The sequence below is a fragment of the Phoca vitulina genome, unplaced genomic scaffold (assembly GCF_004348235.1).
Source record: "Phoca vitulina isolate PV1807 unplaced genomic scaffold, GSC_HSeal_1.0 scaffold80, whole genome shotgun sequence".
In the NCBI taxonomy this organism is placed as follows: domain Eukaryota; kingdom Metazoa; phylum Chordata; class Mammalia; order Carnivora; family Phocidae; genus Phoca; species Phoca vitulina.
Window position 1 is genome coordinate 1,187,912 of NW_022589783.1, and position 13,465 is coordinate 1,201,376.

The 13,465-nt window shown below is 59.1% G+C and overlaps 1 protein-coding gene across 5 annotated transcripts in view; it reads left to right on the forward strand.

Annotated features, from left to right (window-relative positions):
* PTPRN2 (protein tyrosine phosphatase receptor type N2) overlaps positions 1-13,465 on the forward strand; it is an 814,855-nt gene that overhangs the window by 616,947 nt on the left and 184,443 nt on the right. The window lies entirely within an intron of this gene.

Below are 13,465 nucleotides of genomic sequence, written 5' to 3' on the forward strand. Positions count from 1 at the left end.
CTGCAGGGGCCCCACGGCTCCGTCCAGGTGGACGCGCGGGCCCGCACGTCTCTGCAGGAAGGTGCAGGGGGTGGTGTTCGTGACGGTACCTCGGAGGTTTCCGCGGGGAAAGGTCACATGACCTCTGCTGGTGAGGCGGGTGCAGACGCCGCCGCGGAGCCCCTTCGTTTTCAGGCTGAGTGTCTTCAGGCTCCTCGGGCTCCTTCAGAGTTAGTAACACGATAAAGAAGATAAAATGCATCAGGCATCGGTTTTTCCCTTTTATGCTTTCACCGTGTGTTCCTATAACCCAGGAAGACACGAGACCCGACGTGCACAGAGCGGAGACCCTGGCGTGCGATTGCTGCCTTTCACGCAGAGAGAGGGGGAGCCTGGCTTCATCCGTCACGAAAGCAGTGACGCCTCAGAACAGGACGAGGCCCAGCGGGCTTCTCGGGAGGAGAGACCCCACTGCCCCCGTGGCTGTAATTTGTCCGCGGCGCCGCCCAGGAGGCCGGTGCTGGGCAGGGCGGCCTGGACCGCATGCAGGAGCAGCTGGGGGATGGACAGAGGAGGAGGGGACTCGCAGGCAGGGCGGCCTGGACCGCATGCAGGAGCAGCTGGGGGATGGACAGAGGAGGAGGGGAGCTCGTGTGGTTACGAACGGCCTAGACACCATCAGACTGTCCCCTGCCCCCGATGAAGCCACAGGCTTGTGGGCCCTGTTGCCCTGCCTGCGTCCCACACGTCAGGAGGGCCCTGAGGCTCCAATGGGGGGCTCTGCTCCCACCCCCCCAAACGGAAGAGGCCAGAGTCTCCAACGGTGTGGTTATCTTCCAAGCAATTCTGTAAAATGGGTGTTGTCGACCCCATTTTACAGAGGGAAACCAAGGCCCAGAGAGATTAAGTAAATTGCTAAAGCTGGAGCAGCCCGGAGTGACGACACAATGTGTCCGCCTCCGACATCCGGCCCCCACTAGGCCTGCGGTCCTCGGGGGGCCTGGGCGACCGAGCTGTCCCCAGAACACTGGCCTCCACGGCTCGGTGCTGGGCATAAACGGGAAGGCACAGCGCCTCGTTCGTCTCTCTGGCCCCAGCACACAGCGGGTGCTCCTAACGCTCTGGAACAAACAACAGGTGCCCACGGGGCCAGTGCTTTCTCAGAAGCAGGGCCACTGGAAGGTTCAGGCTCCACGTCACCGGAGGTGGGGGAAGGAGAGGAGCGCTGGTCCCCGCGAGGGGCTCAGACGCCAGGACCCAGACCCCCCAGTGATGGTGTCTCTGCAGGGCTCGGGGCTGCGCTAAGGATGCCTGAAGACCCCACAGAAGCCGTCCTTCTGTCTCTGAAGGCAACTGGGATCCGTCGCCCGATCCGCCGAGAATGTGGTGTGCACTCCAGCCGTGGCTGGGCAGCCCCTCGGATCCCATCCTGCCCCAAATGTCTGTGACTCTGTGATTCTCATACATCTGAATGATCTCAAGAGTGAAATCCCACCTCCAGAAACAGGTGTCTGCCTGCTGAGCCCCCCAAATAACACGCACCACCACCATCCTTGACATGACATCGGCGTCTACAATCTCACATAAAGCACCAGCTGAACTTTCTAGAAAACCTGGCAGTGTTACTCACCTGTGACATTCACTTTCAGTGAAAACAGTGTGTTTGCTATTTCCGAATCCCAAAGACTCGCAGCTGGGTACTGTCCCCAGGTCCCCCCAGAGAGCCGGTCACAGCACTGCACCCCAACCAGCACGCCACAGAGGGGGTCCACTGACTTGGGGGGAAAACCCTAAGAGATCTATATAAAACTTATTTATCTCATCACTGTTGATTAATCCTAAACCGAGGTCCCTAGCCTCAGCTTTCGGAAAGAGATGGGTTTTAAAAGTGCATCCATGGCCGTGTGAGCACGACGGAGAAATTGATCCGCCCCAGTGGAGCTCTGAGGTTAGAACTGAGAAGTGTTCATTGATTTCTCATGTAAATCACCAGCCCTGCTTTAAAACGGAAAGCCCAGGCCTAGGAAGTGTCAAGCACGTGCCGTCTCTGAAAAGCACTAGTTCCTCTGGTCCCTGGGACCCTGTGGCTCTCCTTGGTGGGAAGTCACACCATCTGTCCTGGTGGGGAGCACCCTGCCACAGGGGCCACGGGGACCACAGCACCCCCAATGTGGGGCAGAGAGGTCTCAGTGCAGTGTGGCTACCAGGAGAGCATATTTATCTACCCATTGAAACACCAATCAGTGGGCACCTGCGATCCCCAAGGTCTTGCCTGAGCTGGTGGCAAGGGTGGGGCTGGGTCCTTGGGGAGGGTGGGTGCTCCTGGTCCAGAGGCAGCAGTATCCTGGCCCCTAGCCCCTCATCCATCTCCACCTACATACAGCCCAGAGGGAGGGGGACATCACTGATCACTGTGTGGGTGAAGGCCAAGGGGATAGCCAAGGGCTTATGGGGGGCCACACTCTGGATCTGGTCCCATGTAGGGTACCTCTGAGCCCCTTCCTCAGCTGGGGATCCTGGGGGGTCTCGGTGCCATGCTGAGGGCCTCCAGAAGACAGGTGAGGAGCGAGCCATCTCCAAGAGCCACTCCATTATGGGGGCGGGGACAGGGAGGTAGGACCCTCAAGGCCAGAGATGCCCAGCTTTGAAGGTGACAGGTGGAGGGACCCTCGGATGCCAGGCCTCTTTTAAAAGAGCAGGTCCCTGAGAAAGATGGTCTGGCAATAGAAAACACCTGGAATAATAATTCTGTTTTCTGCATGGCAAAAGCAAGAATTGCTGAAGTTCATAGCAAGGTTATAGCTAAAACTCTTTGTTACCAAGTTAACATAAAGGCCAAGGGAAGCTCTTGGATAAAAGGATGATTCTAGGAAAATAAACAAAGCCCAAGGGGCTGCCTTCATTTTGTCCGTGTGAGCTGGGGTCGGTGTTCGGGGAGTAGGGCCCTGAGCAGCGGGGACCCTGGGTCCCCATGGAGGCCAGCTTCGGCGGGCAAGGCCAAACGTGCCTTGCAGAACAGCACATGGCAAGCTCACCTCTGGCTATGCAAACCCTGACCTCATGCACTTGGTGCTGTGGCTGGGCCCTGTCCCCCCAACACACTTCCTCCCCATCTCTCAGGACCCACGTCCACACCGCTCACTCGGGGTCAGTATCTTCCTGCCCCAGGTCAAGCAAGCAAGTGCACTTTTCCCTCAAAAACTCTAGAAAAGCACCAACAGAAAGAGAAGATGGCATAGCGCCCAGCCCGGCCACACTCGGAGAAGTCCCAGTGCTGAGGGTCCCCCCCACTGACCTCGCCCCAGCTCACCCCAGCCCCAGGAGTCTGGGCTCCCCATACCAATTCCAAGCGTAAAAGTCAATCTGTGGGATTGCAATGTTATTTCTTGTTGGATTTTGTTTGGGTTTCGAAAGGAAATTAGCAGTCGGCTATCCTATGATCAGCTTAAAACAGTTGACAAGAAGCAAGAGCATAGGGGTGTCCCCTCTGATCAGAACCTTGGACAGCTCTCCCTGTCGCCGGCATGAAAACTTTAGCCTCCCTTGGCTCGTTGGCTGATTTCTGTTCCCAGTCGCAGGCTTGCTGCCCTGTCCCTGCACAGGTATGTGCGTTTACACCGTAATCTTTGCAAATTAGATTATGAAGGTTTTGAGATATGATTTTGCTCAGAATGTGCATTTTTATTGCCAAGTCACCCTCTAAAAGTACCGATTTATACACGTAATAGCAGTATATGAAAAAAGAGATCATCAAGCTTCTTTTGTCAATGTGACAGGCAAAATACTGTTTCATTTTTTATTTTTTAATTATTACAAAGTTATACATCTTTTTATGTACTTGCTTCTGTTCACGTGTCTTCTCTTGTGATTTACCTGATCATAGTCTGCGCTCATTTTTCTCTTATTTTTTTCCCCACTGATGTGTGGGAGTCATTCGTACGTAAGATACATTAACATTTTAAGACTCCTGGATTTTTAAAAACAGCTCAGGTGTTGTGATAATCTAGTCCCAAAATAAGCAAGTATTTTATATTTTCTTCTAATCATTTCATAACTCACTATTTTTTACATTTAGATCTTGACCTGTTTGTCTTATGTGGACTGTGCTGGGGCTCACTTTATTTTCATTTTCCCAGCTGTATTTACCAGGTAGTTCCCTCTTTACTCATTGGTGTGAAATGCCACCTTTGTCACTAAGCCCCTTTGTGTGCTCAGATCTGTTCCAGACCCTCTATTCTATCCCACGGATCCACGTGCGAATTCTCACATCCCTGTGATGGCACCTCCGTACTTCGTCACATATTTTAGTATCTGCAGAGCAGATTGCTCATTCTGCTTTCCCCCAATTTTTTGGCCAATCCTAAATGTTTATTCTTCCAGGACCTGAATCTAGATGATCTACAGAACCAAATTTTCAAGTCACACGCTCACACACACTCATTTTCTAGGATTCTCACTAGAAATGTATTTTAGGGGCACCTGGGTGGTTCAGTCAGTTAAGCGTCTGCCCTCGGCTCAGGTCATGATCTTGGGGTCCTGGGATCGAGTCCCACATCAGGCTCCCTGCTCAGTGGGGAGACTGCTTCTCCCTCTGCCCCTCCCCCTGCTTGTATTCGTTCTCTCTCTCTCTCTCTCTATGTCAAATAAATAAATAAAATCTTTTTTAAAAAAAAGTTACTGTATAATGAACTGGCTTTTCATACCTGAAAGTGTTTTAATCCAAAAGTGTGATTAATTTTCCCATTTACAAACAACTTGTTCTGTGTTTCGGTAAAGCCTGATGCCACTTTCCGTGGGCACAATCACCTGTCCTGGGAAAACCAGCCATAGGAGCCCAGGTTCTCCAGAGAAACAGGACCAACAGAGAGAGAGGGGGATTCACTGTAAAGCATTGGCTCCTGCAGTTGTGGGGGAAGCGAGTCTGAAGACTGTAGCGCAGGCCAGCAGACTGGACACCCCCAGAAAGAGCTGACCCTGCAGCTTGACTCCAGAGCTCCCCAGTGCTGAAGCGCTGTCCTGAGAGCAATGCTTGTGTCCCCCAGCAAGGACGGTGGGCGAGGCTGAAAGGCCAGCGTGATGGTGACGTCTGTGTACAGATGTGGTCAACACCCAGACGCTTGGCGAGCGCCAGGTGAGATGTTGCCACGAAGGTATTTTTTAGATGAGATTAACACTGAAATCAGTGAACCTAGGATGAAGTAAATTGCCTCCTACACTGTGGTGGGCCTCATCTAACCAAGTGAGGGCCTGAAGGGAAAAGAGACTGACCTGCCCCGAAGAAGAGGGAATTCTGTCTCCAGGCGGCCTTTGGGGGCCTGGAGGAGGGGTGGTCAGGGCAGGCCTTTGAGGGAGGGGGGCCTGAGCTTGTAGGTGGACACGGGACAGCAGAGGCAGAGGGTCAAGAGCCTCCTTGGGCTAGAGGTAGAGCCAGGGAACAGGAGGACAGACCCATCCAGGAGGGGCCATCCGAGTCTGCCCAGGAATTTGGACCTTTTGCTTAAGCTCCTAAAAATATTAGAAGGTGGAAGGTAGAAGTGATATGGTCAGATGTGTGCTCTGGAAAGATCCTCCCAGTGGCCGTGGGACGATGGAAGGTGGCGGTTAGGTCATTGTGACCGGCGTCCAGCGTCGAGCGAGGGCGCGGGGCAGGCAGAGGAGGGCCCACCACATCAAGTGTTGCATGTGGGGCCTGACGGTGGAGCGTTGTGCGTGGCCCTTGCCGTCCACTGTGAGGCAGGATGGCGCCATCTCGTCTACTCGCCGTCTGCCGGGACAGCCAGGGTCACTGAGCTTCAGTCCGTTAAACCAGGCCGCACCTGTGGTCAGTACGGGCAGTGACCTCCTTGAGCCTTGGTTCCCAATATATCCTGTTAGCGTCTGTGTTTTGGGTTCAGTCTTTCGTCCCAGACTGCGTCCTGCCGCCAATGCCCTTGCGGTCTGGAGGACAGGAGGGGCCTGAAATACAGAAATGGCCCTGGTCCAGCCTCCTTGGCTGTGTACCTGTGTGTCTGCGTGTGCACAGGGGTGTGTACCTGTGTGTGTCTGTGTGTGCATGGGCGTGTGTACCTGTGTGTGTCTGTGTGCACAGGCATGTGTACCTGTGTCTGCGTGTGCACAGGCGTGTGTACCTGTGTGTGTCTGTGTGTGCACAGGCGTATGTACCTGTGTCTGTGTGTGCACAGGCGTGTGTACCTGTCTGCGTGTGCACAGGCGTGTGTACCTGTGTGTGTCTGTGTGTGCACAGGCGTGTGTACCTGTGTGTGCGTGTGCACAGGCGTGTGTACCTGTGTGTCTGCGTGTGCACTGTCGTGTGTACCTGAGTCTGTGTGTGCACAGGCGCGTGTACCTGTGTGTCTGCGTGTGCACAGGCGTGTGTACCTGTGTCTGCGTGTGCACAGGCACGTGTACTTGTGTGTCTGCGTGTGCACAGGCATGTGTACCTGTGTGTGTCTGTGTGTGTACCTGTGTGTGCCTGCGTGTGCACCGGCGCGTGTACCTGTGTGTCTGCGTGTGCACCGGCGTGTGTACCTGAGTCTGTGTGTGTACAGGCACGTGTACCTGTGTCTGCGTGTGCACCTGTGTGTGCGTGCATGTGTGGAAGGACACCAAGCCATGCACGGCCGGCCGCCATCCACTGAGGGGCCCTCCGAGGTGGAGACTCTGCAACAGGCATCTTCTCTGTGAGCAGTTACGTGGGGCCTGCGGCGAGCACCCCCAAGCAGATCGGATATGGCGAGTTGGTCTCACTGTGCGATGCCCCCAGGAGCTGGAGGCGTGGGGTCTAGTCCCAGTGCTGGAAAGGTCACAGTAGCTGTCTTCTGAGGGAGCCTTTGATTTTGAGACTGAGGCATGACAGAGAGGAGTGGGTCCGGGTGCCAGTCTCCTGGTGCTGGGCTCCAGATCCAGGCTGCTGGGTGCCTGGGGAACTCCGTGACTGGCCCCCCAGCCTCCCCTAAATCAGGGACCCTCCAGCTCATGGGGAGCTGCCATCTGCACTGGCTGAGCCCCTGGAGGGTCGGCAGTGGGGGTAGCCCCGGGGCCGGGAGGAGGCAGAGCTCCTACCCCAGGCCTGGGTGTGAACCCTGACCCTCCTCCCCTGTCCCCTTGTGACAAGTCCAGCCTCGGGAACGTGAGTAAAGAGGTTTTCCCGAGAGGAGGCTGGTGGGGTGCCATCACCCCAGGAGCTGGGGGGGCAGGGGATCCACGTCCAGGGAAGACTGCCAGGAGAGGAGCCCTGTTTCCGATCGTCTCCCTCCAGACCCTGGCTGTTGTCTGCTGGCTTCCTCTCGTGGGGTCCCCCCTGCAGCTGCCCAGTCTGAGTGCGTGCCTGGGGGTCCCGCTTGCTCCAGTGCCGAGGAACAGCCCACCCCTGGCTGAGGAGGAAAGCAGTGCCGAGAAGGGCACGTTGAACAAGCGCGGGACCGGCAGCACCCCCTGCATGGTGCCCACTCCCACCTGCCGGGCGGGGGGCCTGCGTCTTGTCGCCTCACCAGCTCTGGGTCCTGGCCTCACAGCCAAGGGACAGGAGCCGGGCCTGACACAGGTCAGTGGTACTAGAGGTCTCTCCCTACCCAATTCCTGCCCCGGGACAAACGAGGTGGCCACCCCGCGGCGGGCATCTTAGGCTCCCGCGGGGGCCTGGGGTCTCTGAAGCTTCCCCTTGCCAGGCTGGCCCTCGCCCCTGCACCCCTGTGTTCCAGAATGGGCTCCCCGGTCGGCTGTGTTCAGGCCGTCCCTCAGCCCAGGGCCATCTCCATGTGCCCCTGCGGTCTGCCCCCTGCCCCGCGCCTGGGACCCCCACCCCATGCGTGTGCCGCGGCTACAGCAGTGAAGAGGGTGCTTGCTGGCCGTTGCCCAACACCCAGGTGTGCGAGCGTTGCTCTGGTCCTGGGGAAGCCTGGCGGCTGGGCAGCGCCCCTGCACCATCCTCCACCAGCTGCCAGACGTGTGCAAGGGGCCGGGGTGGGCCGGGGAGCCCAGGGACCGTGAGCGAGCCATGGGTGACTGCGGGGGGCGGCTCGCGGACACCCCGAGTGGGCGCCCCGGCCGGCCGGGAGGTTCACTTGGTGCTTCTGTGAATGCAGAGCTGTGAACGAGGCAGCGCGTGGGGCATCATCTCTAAACATCCGCTCAACTTAGCACAACAGACCTCTTGTTCCTGCCACTATTCCCACCACTTTTCAGATGTTTATTCAACACTTGCTGGTGCTGCACCAAGCTACGACTTTATTTAGCGCATACAAGAACATCGTAAGAGAGCTATTACAGGGGCCCGGTTATAAACAGGGAAGCGGAAACGTGGAGATCAGGGAGCTTGCCAAGATCGTGCCGTCCGTCCTGGCAGAGATGCGGCGTAGACTCGTCCGTCGACACCAGGGCCCTGGTGCTTTTGAGGACAGGCTTGCGGACGCGCGTTCACAGCGCGGGGCCGGGGCGTGCCGTCAGGGACAGAAACAGGTGCCACGGCAGCAGGCTCGCTGTCGGCTCCAGAGTGTGACCCCCCGGCTGCCCCACGACCCCCCGCCACCCCAGCAAGCCTGTCTGCTCCCCGCTCTGTACCTCGCGCCTGCAAGCCAGACTGCAGGGACAGAGCTCACCAAGCCCCCCGCAGAAACGTCTGCACCCAACTAGAACCACCCACCCTGGAAGGTGTGCAGGACCCGCAGGGGCAGGTGGGCTCTGGAGCCGGGCACCGTTGGCGCGCACATGTGTGGTGACCCTACCCTCCACCCATGCACGCACATGCACACACACGCAGGTCGGCCCTTCAACGCAGTCCTCGTCCTGATCAGCCAAGGTCAAAGGCCGACTCCCATCCCCGGCCCCGCCCCCAGGTCAGACTGCATTTATTCCAGGCCCCCCCCAACCCTGCTGTTGGCCCGTCCGCCAACGCCTCCGCATAAGCCCAGCTGGCTGACTTAGGGTCAGGGTCTGGGGAGGAGAGAGTTTCCTCTGAGAAAACAGTCACCTGTCAATGTGACGGACTCTCGAAAATATCCTGACCCTATTACTGGTCTGGCCACTTTGCACCCGGAGCCCACACGCAGCAGGTTCGTCGACCTCCATCAGCCGTGTTCTCTGCGTGCCCCCTCCCTGTGCTGGGACCGGCGTGTGGCCCCGGACACTGGGGTCCCACCGACTCTGGGGTCTGGGTCAGCAAGCGGAGGCTGCTCCCGCATGGTCAGGGGTCTTTGTTCCGGGAGGGGGCCTCAGCTCCGTAAGTGCCGCCCTCAGCACGGAGCAGGGCTTCTCCTGCTGTTCAGAGAGGCAAGGGGTGGACAGTGGAGGACGCAGAGCCTTCTGAGGCCCGACCTGCCCTCTTCCAGGCAGGTCATGGAGACTCCCTGGGGTCGGCGCCTGCCTGCGGACACCTGGTCCCGTACGCTTTCTGCTACAGGCCGCCTTTCCCGCACCTGTTGAGAGCTTGTGAGACCGTGAGCCACTCAGGGCCAGAGGCCACTAACGTGTGTGGTGCCTTCCAAAATTAGCAGCCCTGTGTCCTGCCCAGAAAGCAGAATTTAGGAATATTCCTTGCAAGAGAGACTAAAAATACCCCAACTTCTCTACATTTATGTGTCTTCCACTTGGGAGGCTTGAACTCCCGCCGTGTAGGAAATAAACCGGTGTCGGCCGCACGTTCGCTCTGCGAAGGGAGGGGAGAGCAGACTCGGCCTGCAGCCCAGCCCCGGGGCCTCTAGAAGACACGGGGCCTCTTGGCCTGGATGGAAACGGGCCGTGCCCAGGCCGGGGGCTGCAGGCGTGAACAGACCCCAGCAGACACTGCAGCGTGTCTCGAGAGGTGCACCCGTGAATGCCTCCCTAAGTCAGACGTGGGCACACGTGGTGCGCTGTGGCCCTTCCAGGCGTGTAGTGTGTAGCTGAGCTGGTGCTGGGATCTTACCTGTGAGCATGACTGCTTACGGATCGGAGCAGTTGGCTGTGGCGTGCGTCGGGTGGATACAGGGCGTCCTGAATTAGTGGCGTTCCCATCACTGACATTGTTTTAGACTCGAGTAGGTAAACACGGGGGTGTTCGGAGTCGTGGCCTGTCCGCCGGTCTCAGGCCAGCCAGTCCAAGGACAGCAGGCTCCGACCTGCGTGGAAGGCAGCCCCCGGGCTGTGTGTCCAGAGCGCCGCGAGGGTTTCGTGGGTCTGACTGGAAGTTCCCATCATGACACTTCATAGTAACACAATCACATAAATAACGCCGACTCCACACGGGCAGACGCCGCTGTGTGCGGAGGATTCTGTCCGTGAAAAACCAGCATCTCCCCCCTGCCCCCGCCACCCCCGCCCCGGCACCTCTGCCCTCGAAGGAAAGAAAACAAAGCCTTTATCTGCATCTTGTGCTTTCCTCTGATTCCTCTGTCTCAACTGGACACAGCTGTGCTAGAAAGAAGAGCTGAATGTAGACGGGATGGTGTGAGGTCGGTTCTGAGGTGGTCGTCCTCCGAATAATTTGTTTGGTACAGAAACTGGTATCTCTCTCTTGGAGGGACAGGCGTGCGGATGAGTCCCTCCCGTGCGTGCCTCTCTCCCAGATTGCTTCCACTGTCCCTGTGACAATCACACAGGAGCCTGGGGGTCCGACCCTGAGCAGTCTGTGCCCGGGGGGGCCCGCGTGCAGGCCTGGAGCCAAGTCCCATGACTGCCGTCTCTCTTCTGGGCCCTGGTTCCCGCCCTCTCTGGCTCCTGGTGCCGAGCTCACCCACTCAGCTCAGCTGGTTGGAGCTCCGGGTCGTGAGTTTAATTCTTGCATGAACCAATGAGTTATATTCCGGTCCTGAGTTCACACCACCAGCCTCCCTCCAGAGCGGCTCACTAGCGGGTGCCTTTGGCCCCACTCAGGGCGGGAGAGGTGTGCGGACCAGGTGGTCAGGGCGAACGGACCCGCACGTCACACGATGTGCTCGGGGCAGTATCTGCTCTCCCCACCCAGGAGTCCAGGCCCGTCTGTGCCTGGGGGAGACCGGGGCTGCAGACGAGGTTTGTGGCATCTCCTTGGAGGCTGGTGTGCGGGTCCTTGGAAGCCACGTGAACAGGAGGGCGATCGGAGGTGGCCAGGAGGCTGGCTATCGGGGCGGAAATAACACGGATGACCGACTTCACAGAAACGGAAGAAGTGACGATTTAACTGCAGGTGAGAAACCAGCCTGGGAGAGAGCGACTCAGTAACGAGCCCCCCCACACACGCACGGCCCAGGCGGCTCCTACCGGCACATCGGCACCGCGTTCTGTGACGGGAAGCCAGGCAATAAACAAGAGGGCATCCGGGATTTTACTGAAGAAGTGGGATCACTGCTCAGGTTAGTGCAAATTCATCTCACCACAAAGCCTCAGACCGTGTGAAATAACACACACTTGACTCCAGGCGGAGGCCAGGCCTGATTGGACCGTGTCTGCGAACTGCCCTGCACGCCTCGCGTTTATAAGCACTTCAGGAACGGACACAGAAAGGGCTGCCCACCTGGTCAGGATGTGTGGGCTGTCGCTCTGCTTTGAAGAAGACGAACGCTTGCACAGGGCGCCACATAAACCACGATGTGGACTTGGAAGGAGAGACTTGAACTGCTGGGGGAGGTTGGGCTCGCAGGGTTGGGTTCGATGGGCAGGGTGGTGCTGTGGGGCGCTTTGCTCCGGCCGCGAGGCCCGCCGGCCTCCAGCAGTGGGCGAGGGCAGGGCGGGCGAGGGTGTTGTTTCATGGGAGGGATGAACGCAGTCAGAGAAGTCCCGTGGGGACACAGGTGGCGGGCCCATGTGACCCGCAGGCCCGGGGTTTTATCCTGAGGCCGGGCTGCACTGTGCTCAGGGCCTGGAGGAAGGGAGCGTCTTAGCCGGTTGGGTAAACAGACGTTTTGTTCCGACTGGTTGGTGGGATGCACACTCATCAGGTGTAATGGTGGGCGAGGCCTCAGGTGGGAGTTTGGAGGGCCACAGCTTGGCCGTGTCCCAGGCGTCCCAGGGCCCAGTGACAGGGGGACGGCTTCTCGGAACACAGGCTGGGGTTTCTGGGTTTCAAGCTCGGGTAAAATGCAACACGGTCACGTGGTTGTTCTGTGCTAGGCCCTGTCCCGACCCAAGATGCTGTCATCGAGGCCTGCAAGACAGGGAAGAGCCCACGGCACCGTGAGGAGACAGGCACAGGGGGCTCGGCCGTGGCCCAGCAGGCTTGGACCCTGGCGTATGGGCACGGTGTCCGAGCTCTTGGCCGCCAGACCCAGGTGCCCCCGCTGGGATGTCTGCCCCCATTTGTCCATCTGACGGGGCCCCTCGGGGGTCAGGCTGGAGCCGTCTTTCCGCCGGTTGCCCCTCGTTGGCACCTAGCTGGTGGGGCCTGGGGGCGACGAGCCTACCCGAGAACTTCATTTTGGGGGTGGACACTGTCTCTCCTCATCCTGCTCTAAGTGCCGGCGAGAGGGACGGGCGGGTGTGAGGAAGACAAGATCTGCCCCGAGGAATGTCCCCAGGGGACCAGGAGCCCCCCACACACAAGAAATAAGGCAATTGGACGGAAAATGAAGATTATTCCATCTGCTCTCCGTGCACCCTGGTGAGCGGTCAGAGATGCATCCTGATCCTCAGCTGTTTGGTGAGAAGTCACGCAGCCGAGGGCACCAGCCGAGGCAGTTAGCCGTCCATCGACAAGCCTGCTCCCCGTGGGATGGTGAACCTATTGACTGCGCATGGACCATTCCTTGAAAGCTATTTTTAGACATAACATTGACCATTTTAATTAATATTAATTTCAACAGAGCTGTTCCTCACTTAAAACCCAGCATTACCTCTGTTCTCCGTGGGCATCTGTCTGAGGAGAGTTTCTGGAAATAGCGGATCTGATTCAGCCCTGCAGCACCATGCCCCCGCCCCACCGTGCCCACTCCCCACCCTGGCCCCACCCCACCGTGCCCCCTCCCCACCGTGCCCCTGCCCCACACTGCCCCCTCCCCACCCTGCCCACTTCCCACCGTGCTCCCGCCCCACCCTGCCCCCTCCCCACCCTGCCCCCGCCCCACTGTGCCCCCTCTCCACCGTGCCCCAGCCCCACCCTGACCCCGCCCCACACTGCCCCCTCCCCGCCGTGCCCCTGCCCCACCGTGCTCCAGCCCCACACTGCCCCCTCCCCTCTGTGCCCCCTCCCCACCGTGTCCCGGCCCCACCGTGCCCCCTCCCCACCGTGCCCCCTTCCCACCGTGCCCCTGCCCCACCGTGCCCCAGCCCCACCCTGCCCCCTCCCCTCTGTGCCCCCTCCTCACCGTGTCCCGGCCCCACCGTGCCCCCTTCCCACCGTGCCCCCTCCCCACCGTGCCCCAGCCCCACCCTGACCCTGCCCCCTCCCCACCCTGCCCCCTCCCCTCTGTGCCCCCTCCTCACCGTGCCCCCTCCCCACCGTGCCCCCTCCCCACTGTGCCCCCTTCCCACCGTGCCCCTGCCCCACCGTGCCCCCTCCCCACCGTGCCTCCTCCCCACCCTGACCCCCCCACCCTGA